Raw genomic sequence first — 11466 nt, 5'->3', positions numbered from 1 at the left:
CAGTGACCGCTGAAAACTCTGAGTAGAGCGAAAGGGAAAAGACCCTTGGGGAGATGAGCCTCGCAGCTAGTAAGGAGGCAGAAGTGTGGTACATAAAGGTGGTGGCGACTATCCTAATGGTAGAGCATTTAATATTTCAGGAGATGTGGTAGGAGTGCTAAGCAGGAAGGAAGTCTTGGTTGATAGGAGACAGTGGGGACTATTTCTATGCATCAATGACTGTAGGAGAGAAATGGCTACGCCTTGATATTAGTGCTTGTAGTAGAAAGATAAGCATAATACAGGAAGGGTGTCAAGTGAGTACAATTAAAACAAATATAGGTCTACTCTTAGGTAGACTTTGGTGGATGATATTGCCTCATTTACAAAAATGATATGCAAATGAGCTGCGTTCGGCCATATCGCCAGCAATGGAAGGACGCAGATAAATACTGTTGTGGCATTCCATTTTTAAGCTTTGCAGGTGAGGTGGGAGTAAGGGCATAGACTGGAAGGGACTAGGAGGGTCCAGGGGAACTCCTCTGCTAATAAAGAGCAAAAAGCACTGGTATGACGCTGTGTTACTACCCTAAATTTAAGATAGAACACTTAGGAGCATGCAGGTTTATTCTGTATATGTTATGATGCTGGTTCTAGCTATGCAAGTTAAGTGCACCACAATTATTTCAGTGTGTTTTCCTCCGGTAGCTTACTGGTGGACTGCTTTTCGTTGAGTAACAATTTAGCACTAGCAAGATTTTCATACGGTGCTTTTTAAATATAGTACACAGATAGAAGACTGCGTTGGGGTCTGAAGGTAATGGGTTAGGGTATGGTTAACACATCAGTGTAAAGCTCTAGGGACGAATGGGCTATGGAGAAAGGGCTATGTGTAAGTGGTTAGGAGTAGTGGGTAAGGTGAAGAGTGGTGAAGGGTAGTCGTGGGGAGCTTGCAGCAAACAGTTATGGGAACAAGCTATGGGACAATAGGATATCACAAAAATGCAACTCTTGTACCGAATGGATGGGGGTGAGGGGAAAAAAGAGATCCCAAAGGTGAAGGATTTTTGGGTGGAAATTCTTTAATAAATTTACTGCATAACAACTTGAGGAAAATGCACTCACTAAAACAGTACTCCGGATAAAAACGTACTTAGAAGTAACATCATTCTGTAAGTCTGCGTGCGGGATAACCAGCAATGGTTATCCTCTCCTCGCCTCCTCCCTTCCCCACAAACTTTATTTTGCTTGCTCTGTCAGTCATTGACCCAAAGACTGCAGTCATCACAGAATCAACTGATTGAAATATGGTAACCAGTGCTGGGTGGTCTCTCCCATACCTCTCAACTCACACGCTTTTGGAAGGTGTCACTCCCTGGTTCCCAGTTCTCCATATATGCCAACATTTGCAAGCACCGGTGAGCGAGATTTCATCACAGAAAGCAAGAGAAATGAATTTTGCCCATAGGATTGCACTGTAGCTAGAATTATTTTAGGTGGGAGAAAGTGAAAAATAACGTATTTTTAAGTGTAAAATCCGGAGTCTCCCACCTAAATCGGGAGGGTTGGAATGTATGGTTCACCCACCCGCCAAGCTCCTTACAAGTCCATTCACATTAATGGGCTCTCACGCTCCCAAAATGAAATGGTCTGTCTTCACCCTTCCAGAGGACTAAAGGTTGAGAGGTATACTCTCCTGTATATAGCATACGAGTAACAGGAACCCAGAGCATACCTCTCAACCTTTTGTGTCAGCAGGGCAGGTGAACACTGAGGTTTTGGTTTGGCGGGTGAGAGTCATTGAACTCTATGGGTGGATAATGGGCTGGGCATCTGAGTGAACTAGTTCCATGGCGGATGGCACCCGACTAAAGTGTTTGAGTTCAGAGGTAGTCATAATGTAAGGGATATGTGGGCACTCACTCTCGCTAGATCCCGTCCTCGTGATCTCGCAAGATTTCGAGAGCGAGAAGCACGCTACGAGAGAGATCACAGAGCTAAGGCTGGAGAAGACGCACCAGCCCAGGCGCTCCTCCTGCTGAGAGACTCAGCCATATCACAGCCTGCAATACCCAGGCCCTTCCCAGCAAAGCGTAATTCCAAGGCTGAAGGCAGCCTCCTGGGAGCTCTAGCTGTTTAGGGATTTCAACACCCTTGACCCATGCCATGCAGTGAAGCCAACTGCATAGCTGGCAGGACAGAACTGTGAGTACTCACACCACCCCTGCCCTGGACCTATTGCCCCCACTGTTTCAGTACTTCAGGTGTCGCAATAAACACCTAGATAAAGCCCAATAGTGTCCTGTCTTCTGTCCAGGCCACCACATGATTGGCGACGAGGACTTAAAAACACCCACGCAGCAACCATGCAAGGCATCACACCGCCCCCCGCTTTCGTTTCGTCCCCGGCACGCTGGCTATCCCATGGTAGCAATGGGAGCCATTGTTTTCCACGTACCTGGAGGCACTAGGTGGCACGGACTATTCGCCAGCTAGGAGAAAGGCCATGCTGGTCAACGCTATGGGAGTTGAAGGGCAGCGTATCTTTGCAGGATAAAAGGCCATGCCCATCACGAATGATGACGACGATGTCTACATGGAGGCGGTTCGCCGTATCATCAAAAGATTCACCAACAAAGAAAATGTGGTCCTCCACAGACTCAAGTTTTACACAAGAAAGCAGGAGAGCAATGAACCTGTAGATGATTACATCACCAGGATGAGGGAACTGGCGGCATTGTGCAAGTTCAGGGACAACGTAAACAAAATAATCTGCAACATGCTAGTAGTACACACAAATTCCCCAAAAGGTCTAAGACAAATTCATACAGGAGAAAGAACGGGATCTGGATAAAGCTATACAAATTGCAAGAGCCGAAGAGGAAACCTCGAGCAGGTGCAGAGAAGTCAGAGGGCCGTCACCTGCACCCGAATTGGCTGCCGTGCAGTGGAAAGGGCGCAGTAAGAGACAGCCCTCAGACACCGTCAGGGAAAGGGGCCCAAATCCATAGAACCACCCAAGTGTTACAGATGCGCCATCATCAAGCACATGGCGAATGATCGAGAATGTCCCGTGAGGAACAAGGAATGCTTCAAGTGTACGCGTTTCGGCCATGTGGCCATAGGATGCACGTGTTGGGAAAAGAATGTCACCCGCGTCGACGGCGATAGAGAGTTGAGTGATGACGATGATCAGTTTTACAAGCCCATGGTGATCATATTCAACTCACCCCGAGCAAGGAGGGAGAAACCCCATTGCTTGGTAAGTGCGGATGGAATGGAACGCGTGTCATGGCTGACTCTGGGTCTGACCACACCATTCTCCTCATCCAGACATACAAGAACATGATGGGATGCAACCAGGTCGAAATCAGAAGCACCAAGAAAAAGCCAACAGTCTTCGGGGGAGCCACCGTGGATCTACTGGGCCATATCAAAGCAATAATTGAATTCAAGGACAGGTGCACCACCACGAAAGTCTATTTTTCGCTCAGGGACCAGCCGTATTGGGTTGGGATGACCAACATAAGCTGAGCATACGACTAGACTCCAGCACCCCGGAACAATTGCTGCTGGTCTCCTCAGGAGCAGTGCCGAACCTAAAAGAAACATTCCCAAAGTTGTTCCCCGAAACATCCAGGAAAATAAAAAACTACCTACATAAAATCTGTCTCCAACCTGGTGCAGCACCGGTAAAGCACAAGGTTAGACTGGTTACAGCGACAGCGAAAACAGCACTCGAATCTCAGCTCCAGAAAATGGTTAAAGAAGGAACCATAAAGACAGTTGAGTCCTCCGAATGGCTGAGCCCATTGGTACTCATAAAGAAGAAATCCTCTAACGAGCTAAGAATGTGCATAAACCTACGCAGCCTAAATTTAGAGGTAGTCACAGACAGCTTTCCGCTTCCCAGCATAAAAAAAATAATGCTTATGATGAAGGAAGCAACCACATTTTCAAGACTTGATATGCGCGATGCCTACGATCAAATAAATCTGCACATGGCCTCACGCCCGCTCACAGCATTCATCACCCGTTTTGGCACCTAGCAATACACACGGATGCCATTCGGCCTATCCTCCGCGGCATCAGCGTTCCAGAGAATGATGAGCTCCTTGCTGCACGGCATTGAAAATGTGTCGTATTTCCAAGACAACATCTTGGTATACGCCAAGGACACAGGAGCCCACGACAAAGTACTGAGCGAAGTTCTGAGCAAACTAGAGAGCACTAGAGTACACCTGTGCCATGAGAAGTGCATATTCGGTGCTGGTGAGGTAGAGTACCTGGGTTATCGCATTTTGAGTGAAGCGGTGAGCCCCAAGAAAAACCTGCTACAAGCCATAGTTGATGCCCCAGCCCCGACGTTGAAGGACAAACTGCGGTTGTTCCTGGGTCTCGTGGATTATTATGCAAAATTAGTTCCCAGGTTCTCCAAAACCACTTCGCCCTTGAGAGATCTCCTGAAGAAAGGCGCAGCATACATATGGGAATCCCAACAAGCCGAGGCGTTCACCGAGATCAAAAAAAGGATCCTGCACGCACCCTGTCTCAAACCGTTTAATCCCGAATGGGAAACGTGCATTACGACAGACGCCAACGCATACGGCTTGGGCGCCACTCTTACCCAAAAGAAGGGGGACACGGAAAATAGTTGCCTTTGCGTCCAAAGCACTGTCCACTTCAGAAAAGAACTACTCCACAGTCGAAAAAGATATGCTGGTGTGTGCTGTGGAATACTTCAAGTCATATGTTTGGGGAACCAAATTCCGCTTAGTCACCAACCACAAACCCCTGGTACACATGCCGAGTCCTGGAGGCACCAAAACAGTGACACCACGGCTAGCAAGAATCGCTGCAAAACTTCAGGAGTATACATATGAAATTGCTCACATCGCAGGTTGGAAGAACGCACAAGCTGACTGCATGTCCAGGCTACTAGACCAAAGTACCCCAGGCATAACATTCCTCAAAGACGAATGTGTAGTGGCATCCATAGGAGATCTCAGGAACAGAGACTTTATGGAGATGAGTGAGCTACATTGGCAGGAAGAAAAGCAACAGGATGATGCCCTGTGCCGAGTAGCAGAATGGGCCCGCGAAGGGTCACCCAACAAGAGAGCAGTGCCGGAAGGTCTGCAACCATATTGGAAAGTCAGTGATGAAGTCACGGTAATGGATGGCCTGATAATGAGAGGCATACTGCGTGATTCCCCCAAGAGGTATCCGCAAAGTAATATTGTGCAGAGCGCATGCAGGTCATCTGGGCAGCAACATGACACGACGCAAAGTACACGACGCATACTGGTGGCCCGACATGGACCAAGACGTGAGGGCAATGATTGAAAGATGCCATGAATGCACCAACAGTGACAAACGAATGAAAGTGAGACAAGCACCCATGATACCCACAGAAATCCCACACGGCGTCTGGCACAAAATAGGACTGGAGTTAATTGGCCTGCTGGATGGCATGTCGGCCGACCACAGGTATGGAGTAGTCATGGTGGACAACTTCTCCAAGTGGGTTGAGATTGAATTTGTACCAGACATCACCATGAGAACAGTTATAGAAGTACTCTGTGCTATTTTTCAAAGGAAGGCCACCCCAAAGAGATTGTAACGGACAATGGTGTGCAGCTAGTTTCCAGGGAAATGGAAGGTTTCCTAAAGAAGCACAATATCCGTCAGTTCAGAGCAAACGTGTACCACCCACAAGCCAATAGACTGGTAGACCGTTTCATCAAAGGTGCCTTACAACTGGAATGCTGATCAGGCATGAATCCACACAAGACCATCAAGGAGGCTGTTGCAGCTCATCGCCTTACACCAAATGCCATCACAGGAGTATCTCTGTTTCAATTGTTGAGAGGGAGAAGGGCTGCATCCACGCTGGTTCCACCGTGGCTACACCAAGTCAGGGAGGATGAGGACATCAACATGAGTGACATTGTGTTACGAATGCGAAGGAACAAGGAGATCATGAAATCTCAAAGCGACAAACGCAGAGCAGCCCATCGCACAGAGGTCAGTGAAGGGGACTTGGTAAAAATATGCCTAACCCACAAAGAAGCCAGCACGGGCTACAAATACAGCAAGGCCATAGAAGTCACTTGGAAAGGCACCAACCATGTCCTGTCTGTGCCTGTCCAGGACTGCCAGAGACCAGGGCACAGAACTCTGCCACCCACAAAGCCCTATCACCCCATCAGATAAGATAATTATATTCGCTCCCTGACCACAATATCGGAGCCTGGCACATCCAATATGGATGCAACCGTCTGCCGTAGACCAGCCAAAACCACTCAAGGTAAGGAGCGTGTTACAAATCCACTCCGTACTCATGTTTGCTTGGCTGCTAGACTAATGAGGCTATGCGCACGCACAAATCAAGTCACACTTGACTCACTACCACCATCCATGTCTCATCGAAACACCTGCCTACAATCCAGGCTCCTGACCCCTGCCCCTACTGCAAGACTGCCTTTCCCCAAGCCACCAATCCTGCCCCAAACAGCAACAACCACCTGTATCACATGTAACATTAACTCACTCATATTAACCAATTTATTGCTGCGTATCACCCCTGATGTAAATACTGTGATACCACATTTGTCCACCACTAATGTTGATTGCAATATGTTGAATGCCACCCCCCTGGTGCCCATCACTCCAGAAAATGGGACCCCGATGTAATTACTGTGATACCACATTTGTCCACCACTAATGTTGATTGCAATATGTTGAATGCCACGCCCCTGGTGCCCACCACTCCAGAAAATGGGATCCCTGATGTAATTACTGTGATACCACATTTGTCCACCACTAATGTTGATTGCAGTATGTCGAATGCCACCTCACCAGTGCCTACCACTCCATCAGCTACTAAGAATATATGCACCCACAAGGCTATAACCACCCACGTACTCACCACCCTCACCCCCAAATCCCTCACACCCACTCCCCCTCTCCCAGCCACCCCTGAACCACATCTCAAATGTGCCATGATCAATGCTCATGATCGAGACATACATGACCTCATCTCCACCCACAACCTTGACCTCCTCATGGTCACAGAAACCGGGCTATATGAAGCATCGGGCCCTGCTCTCTCTCTTGCTCTCCCTCCAGGCTACACCATCATCAGACAAGATCGCCCATTCAAAGGGGGAGGTGTAGCGCTTATAGCCAAAGACTGCCTAGCCATTAGAAAAACTGAGAAATACATGAACAATAACAATGATTACCTCCAACTCAAACTCAGTCTCTCTCCACACTGCACCATCGCCATACACTTGGTCTACCGCCCCCCAGGTCCCCTAAGCAACTTCCAACATGCACTCAGTCACCCCCTCTCAGACAATCTAAAGAAAACTTCCAAAGTTATCCTTCTCGGTGATGTCAATCTAGGTCTCCATGACACGCAGGATCCAGCTGCTAAATCCCTTAACTCAGCCCTTGAGACTCTAGGATTCAGGAACACTATTTCCGAACCCACCCACTCTCTAGGAAGAACCCTGGATTGGATCGCCCAACATAACTGCCCTATCACCATCACAAGCAATACCCCCATCCCATGGTCTGACCACTAAATCATCTCTTTCAGCATATCCACAACAAACCCCTCTACACCATCTCCTCAACCCTTACTACCTGCCCTCGCAAGAAGCTCTCGCCAGCTAACTAAAGAGAGACTACTACCCTTCCTTCAAGGCACAGCCTTCAGACCACCCTTCTCCATGGATCCAGTAAGCCTCGCACTCTCATACGAAGCCGCCATCAAATCAGCAGTCAACGCCATAGCCCCGCTCAAACCCCGCAAACAAAAAGCCACGAGTCACTCTAATTCTTGGTTCACCCCAGACCTCCTCATACTCTGCATGGAAAAACTGACAGCCCTCACACTATGGCAAACTTCCCACTCAGGTAAAGACAAACTCGCCTTCAAAGCACGCTCTAAAGAGTACAAGAAGGCAATCATTCTTGCCAAAGCTAAATCCTTCAAATCAAGAATCGCCGATGCCAACTCCAACACCAAAGAAATCTCCATCTTCAGAGAATTAGAGACCCCCACGCCTGCCCCCCTTAACCTCACCAAAGATAAGAAATGGTGTGATGAAATCCAAACAGCCATGCACAACAAACTCAGTACACTCCAAACCAAAATCCAGTCCACTAAGCACCTGCTCCCCACAACCACTACCCCCTTCTCTCCCGCATCCCTTGACTCTACCCCTGTCTACTCATTCAAAGCCATACAGGAACAAGATGTGATCAACCTCATGAGGACACTAAAACCGTCCAACTGTAAGGGTGACTCCTGCTCTGCCTCTATTATTAAAGACTGTGCTAAGACCCTCGCACCATTCCTGACTGCTTTCATCAATGCATCATTTGCCACTGGGAAAGTCCCCTCCTGCCTCAAGGAAGCCTGGGTCCGCCCCCTCTTGAAAAAACCCTCTCTCGACCCTACTTCCCCCAATAACTACAGGCCCATCACCACTGCCCCCTTCTTGCTCAAGATACTGGACAAAGCAGCCTATCTGCAGGTGCAGAACTTCATTGTAGAAAACAAGCTCTTAGGGCTACGCCAATCTGGCTTTCACCCCAGACATGGGACAGAAACCGCCTTATTTGACCTAAAGAATCAGATGGACGATGCCAGAGACCTAGGCAAACTAGCCCTGCTCCTACTCCTCGACCTCTCCGCAGCATTCGACCTAGTAGACCACGATGTCCTATGTCACCACCTTTCCACCACAGCCAGATTCTCCCCTGACGCCACTACCTGGATCACCTCCTTCCTACAAGACAGAAGCATGCAAGTATTCTCTGACTTAGCGTCTGCCTCGCCCACTATCACTCTGTGGAGTTCCACAAGGCTCCTGCCTCTCGCCCACCCTCTACAACATCTTTACTCGCCCACTATTTCTCATCCTCGATGCTATGGGCATCTCCTATACAAACTAGGCGGACGATACACAGATCCTCCTCACCCTCACGGGCAACTATGATACAGACTCTGCTATGCTTAACGACATTTACAACACCATCCAGGCCTGGATGGCAATAAACGGACTGTGCCTCAACTCTGACAAGACAGAACTCCTCCTGGTAGGCTTCCCCGACACACTAAAAAACCTCAACTCACAATTTAGCCACTTCACTATTGACTCCATCAAAATTCCTGTATCAGACTCAGTTAAAACCCTTGCAGTCTATTTGGACTCCAACCTATCCATGAGCAAACAAGTTAGTGCTATCGCCTCCTCTGCAGCCTACCATGCCAAATTAATTAACACAGTCAGACCATTCCTTTTCAAAGAGAACTGCACTAACATAGCCAGAGCTATCACAGGCTCAAGGTTAGACTACTGCAACGTTCTCTTCCTTGTAACCTCCACCAAAAACCTGGACAGACTACAAGTCATCCAGAACAACGCACTCCGTGCAGCTCAAGACTTTGCAAAAAGAGAGCACATTACTGCCGCCAGGAAAGCAGCCCACTGGCTTCCAATAAAAGAGAGAATCTTATTCAAAACTCTGTCACTGACCCACATGTGCATCCACCACTCTGCACCTGAATACCACTCGCAAAGGATTCACTCCTCCTCTTCCACAAGGCCAATTAGAACACCCTACGCCAACATGCTCTGTGTGCCTTTGGTAAGAAGAGTTAGAGCAGGTGGCTCCAGCTTCCCCTACTTAGCACCAGCACATTGGAATGCCCTACCTCCCACTATACGAGGTGAGGCCTCCCTCATGACCTTTCGCAAAGCCATGAAAACAGTGCTCTTCACCTGAAACACGCCACAATCTACAGCCATAATCTACCTGTTTATCACATAAATGTGAGTCCACATAAATGCGACTCACCAATGCCTATATGTATATTTTTATGTATCCGAATGTATTCTTGAGATTTGCTCATTGTATAACTGCTTCTCCCCATGTGCCCTCTCCCTGTAACTAAGCTCCCCTCAAGTAACAGCGCCTCAATGCCCAAGGGCTGTTGTGCGCTATACAAATGAAATAAATGAAAATAAATAAATAAATGTCCACACCAGCGACGGAAGACGGTGGAACCTGGAAAGAGTGGCCATGTACTGGAAAAGAGCGTCCACCACCTACCCCTCCATGAAAGCAGGTGATGACCACGAACAAGGGGGATTGGCAAGCGACCCTCAACCACCTGAGACGGACGTCTCAGAAGAAAGGAACCAAAGGGAGCAAGCCTACATGAGCCCCACGCCCCAGTCCAGAGAACCACATTGTGCGAAGCAACTCTAATGGAAATGGATCCCACCTCATTTGAGACACCCCACATGACCACCCAAAAGCAGGTGTGTTGGGACTCCCTCTCGTGAGATCCCGTCCCTGTGATTTCGGGAGCGAGAAGCACGCGGAAGAGTGCAACAAGAGAGAGAATACGGGAGATGAGGCTGGAGAAGACACACCAGCCCCGGCGCTCCTCCTGCTGCGCGACTCGGCCATATCATAGTCTGCAATACCCAGGCCCTTACCAGCAGAGTGTAATTCCAAGGCTGAGGGCAGCCTCGTGGGAGCTCTAGCTGTTGAGGGATTTCAACACCCTTGACCCATGCCATGCAGTGAAGCCAACTGCATAGCTGGCAGGATAGAATTCAACTGCGAGTACTCACACCACCCCTGCCCTGGATGGACTTAATGCCCCCACTGTTTCAGTGCTTCAGGCGTTTCAATAAACGCATAGATAAATCCCAATGGTGACCTGTCTTCTGTCCAGGCCACCACAGGATATATGCATATTAAAGCTTCCCTTTACTTTATAATCAAGTGGCTCACAGCAGGGCTGGGTCTGGACTACCATCTGTCCACTTTTGGCTACTGCACTCTGCATGCTTTCAAATGGCTAATGTAATAAGGTTCTACCCTATGGTTCTATGGGTAATTGCATGCCATAACTATATCACAGATCATTATCCTTTATGTTTTCATTTGCAGCAAAGTTTTGTGAGAGCCTTTGGTGCATAGAACAATCTGAAAAGACACGTTTGTTAATCACAAAGTACTTTATCAGAATGTTAAATCTCAGCGGAATAATTCTCACATTATGTAATGTCATGATTGGAGCTGTATCAAATCCCTATATGCCACATATTACTTCGTCTGATTTATTTAATTTTTGGGTATATGTTGCCTTCCATCTCACTGTGACTAATTGGAAAAATGCTCAAAACTTAACTTATGATTTATGGTGGAACTCTGTTTGCTCTTTTCACAGAATTGAAACAATGTATGCCTTATCAACAAAAACTCTAAGTTTCATAACAAATGGATTGTCTTTAATGATTACATAAAATGCTCCTTTTATTGCATTTATTGCTCTTTCCTCTCCCTACTCGTCCCTTACTGTGTCTGTCCATCCTCCCCTGTTTGGCCCAAACCATGCTATGATTTTACTTCATATTTTTTTAAGGTGTATTATATTTAATATTGTATGTAGTT

Source organism: Ambystoma mexicanum, chromosome 6q, assembly GCF_040938575.1.
Source record: "Ambystoma mexicanum isolate Mex_15411 chromosome 6q, UKY_AmexF1_1, whole genome shotgun sequence".
Taxonomy (NCBI): domain Eukaryota; kingdom Metazoa; phylum Chordata; class Amphibia; order Caudata; family Ambystomatidae; genus Ambystoma; species Ambystoma mexicanum.
This window is presented reverse-complemented; position numbering follows the sequence as displayed.